Raw genomic sequence first — 3,767 nt, 5'->3', positions numbered from 1 at the left:
TCTCCTGAGGATAAGCTAGTGGGTTCAAACCGCCAACCTTATGGTTCCCAGGGCAGTGCTTATACTACAGTCATCACACTCCCTATTCCTCTTCAGATAATCTTGTATTATTTACTCAAACATTGCTGGCATACCGCAAAGATATTGTGGATTCAGTTCCAGACTACCACAGTAAAGCAAATATTGCAATAGCATGAGTTACATGAGTTTTTTGGTGTCCCAGTGCATATAAAACTTATGCTTATGTGGTGTGCAATAACATTATTTTTAAAAAAGTATTGTGAGAATTACCAAAATATGACACAGAGGCATGAAGTGAGCTCATGCAGTTGGAAAATTGTTCGATGCAGTCTTGCCACAAGCCTTCAATATATAAAAAACACAATATGTGCAAAACACAAAATGTAGCACAATAAAATAAGCTAGGCCTGTAGATTGAGTAAGTCTAGTAAAAGGATATAACACTGACTCATACGTTTTCTGACTTCTAACCATGCACTGTCTCTTTGTTCTGTTCAAATGACTGCCTTTTGGTCTATGTATGGGTTCTGCCTGAGCAAAATTTAGTGTTCTAGAATTCCCATTTTTTCCAATTGTCCTAACAGAGCCCAACAGAATTGCTAAAAACGTAAAAGAAAGAAGCTGCCCACCCTTTACCAGTTCTCTAAGTCCTTCTTGAAGGCTGTGTGGTAGGAGGGAAGGGTTTAGGGAGGAACTGACTCTTAGACTAAAAAGATGATTGGGGTTTGGTCAGATTGTGAGAAACCGCTGTTGACACCCCAATACTGTCTTAGATCCTCTTGGTAAACTGTGGGTCATTATAAACCCTCGGCTAGGACCTTACCCCATGGATCTTTGGAGAGCGAGAGCTGGGGCAGGCTGCCTTATCACGTGTGAGGTCACCGGATCAGTTATCAGGATAGTTTATTGAGGAATGCTCAAGATATTTAATCTGCACCTACTATAGCCAGAGTGAGGCTTTATTATTTGATTTTGCAAAATGGGACGCCCAATCCCAGAAGACAAAATGGGTCAGCACATCCAGCAACTGTTTCACAAACATTTTATTCCCTAGTTCGTGAATCCCTCCCCCTGTTCCTCATTGACTGAGTACGATGGGGTGAACAGTCTTCCCAAACATCAACTGTTTCCTTTTAAGGTTGTATCTTTATTTTAAAGTTTCTACTTCTTGAACATGTTCCCTCCCCCTCCTGTTTACACATCCATCCTATTCACATATATCCAAGGTGCATGGGTTTTTGTGACTGTCTGTCAACTAAGAATTTGTGCCCTGGCCAGTTAGTAACTTTTTCATCTTTTGTTCCCCTTATTTCTGACGATGGAGTCCTGGTGTGGCACAGTGGACTACTGTGTCAGACTGCAAAACCATTTGAACTGCAAGGTTGGTGGTTCAAGCTCACCAGCTGCTCCTTGGAAGCCCTATACAGGGTAGCTATGGGTCAGAATCAACTCGACAGCATGTAGTAACAACAACCACCTTCCTGAAGATGGACCAATTTTGGATTTATTTCTCACAAGATGGAAGGGAGTGGGGAGCATACAAGGTTTCAGAAGCTGAAACAGCAATGGGCTGGGAACACAAACTCCTCCAGGCTCAAAATAGTTCTGTTGACTCAAATCTTAGCAACCCTATAGAATCGGCCCATAAAGTTTCCTTGGCTGTGATTTTTATGGGGCTCACTGGTGGTGCCATGGTTAAGTGCTTGGCTGCTAACTATAATAACCAGAGCACCGAACTCACTGGCTGCTCTGCAGGAGAAAAATGAAACATTCTGGTTCCATAAAGACTTCCAGGCTTGGAAACCCTATGGAGTCGTTTTACTTGGTCCTATAGGGGCACTAAGGAGCTCTGGTAGCTGAGTGGTTACGAATCAGGCTGCTAACCTGAAGTTTAGCAGTTCGAAACTACCAGCGGTTCCACGGGAGAAAGATGAGGCTTTCTGCTCCCGTAAGGTCACTATGAGTTGGGACTGACTCCATGGCACATAACAACATAGGGTCACTATGAGTCAAAATCAACTCAATGCAATGGGTTTAGTTAATCTTTATAGGTGCAAATTCTCCCACAGAGCAACTGCTAACCTTTAAACTGCTAACCTTTCAGTGAGCAGCTGAACACTTAACCACTGCACAACCAGGACTCCTTCTTGTTGTTGTTGTTAAGTGCCATCGAGTCGGTTCCAACCCATAATGACCCTGTATAGAGTTTCCGAGGAGCAGCTGGTGAGCTTGAACCACTGGCCTTGCAGTTCAAATGGCTTTGCAGTTTGGTGCATTAAGTCACAGAGCCATACCAGGACTCCTTAGAGGACTTAAAGTTGCAGAACAGATATGGAGTATCTTCCTAAAAGTCACTTATCCTTACAAGTGATGTCTAATCTTGATTTTTCAAAACAATACATATTAGGGAACAGAATGTTAAATTTGCTCAGTATTTAGGATGAAGTGCAGACTGGATATGTCTCTTTCGAACTGCATTTAGACCCTCATGGAGTACCACTTTCCTTTGCTGCATTTCTGGGACCATTAAGTCAGGGATGGCTTTGTGGACATGCAACCTGTGTAGTTACACAGTGTCCCACACTTAAAAAGACTCCAGGCTCAGTTTAATGCTTTTCTGTGTCTTAAAAGTCTGAATTTTAAAAATAAGGGATCTTGCATTTAAGAGTAGTGGGAATAGTCAGAGAGGTCTGAGTTGAATTGTAACTCCGCAAATTATTAGTTTTGTCAATTTCTCTCTCTTAAAAATGTGTGTCCTGGATGACAGGGAAGGCAATATATAACAGAAGGGAGGCTGGCAGAAGAATGATGAAGATAGGGGAAGATACAGGGAGGAGTGCAAGAATTAAAGGGAACAGAGGTAAATAGTGTTATATATACAATCCTATAGTCACAGCAATCTATGGGTAGATGACATGGATAGATACACAGGCTGAATGGGTACGGGATTATTTCTAAGGCTTGCTTTTTTTGCACATCAATAAAGCATTAACATTTTTACATGTTGGTACATGCAGAGTTATACTTTTCTTTTCAAAGACTGTATTCCTTAGTAAGGATTGCATCATAATTTCTAATAGTATGCCACATAATCTGTGGTGCTTTAGAGAAAGCACTCTACCTCAAAGTTGGTTTTGACCACACCAGCCACTCCTCAGAAACCCTACACAGGGTCACTATGAGTCAGAACTGACTCAACAGCACTTAACAACAACAACGCATTAATAGTATACCACAATCTATATTAAGGTTTGACTGGATTTTTGTGCATGAGTATTTATTTATTTTGCTGCAAATCTATTCATGAATGTGGTTGGAGCATTGTTGTTGTTAAGTGTCTCGAGTCAGTTCTGACTGTGTATAGGGTTTCCAAGGAACAGCTGGTGGGTTTGAACGACTGGCTTTTCAGTTAGCAGTCCAGTGCTTATTCTATAGCGCCACACCAGGACTACATATGCTTCTTGTTATTGTTGTTGTTGTTAAGTGCTGTCAGTCAGTTCTGACTCACAGGGTCCCTGTATAGGGTTTCCGAGGAGCTGGTGAGATTGAACTGTCAACCTTGCAGTTAGTTCAAACAGACTTTGCAGTCCAGCATATTAACCCACAGCACCACACCAGGACTCTATATGCTTATTAGCCACTTGTATTTCTTGCTCAGAGGCTTGCACGCCTTTATCTTTCTATAAGTGGAGTTCTTCATTTGTAAAAATGAAGATGCAGACTTCTGGGAATCCCAAGTATGAGAA

Source organism: Chrysochloris asiatica, unplaced genomic scaffold (genome assembly GCF_000296735.1).
Source record: "Chrysochloris asiatica unplaced genomic scaffold, ChrAsi1.0 scaffold00087, whole genome shotgun sequence".
Classification (NCBI taxonomy): domain Eukaryota; kingdom Metazoa; phylum Chordata; class Mammalia; order Afrosoricida; family Chrysochloridae; genus Chrysochloris; species Chrysochloris asiatica.
Note: the sequence above shows the minus strand (reverse complement) of the source record.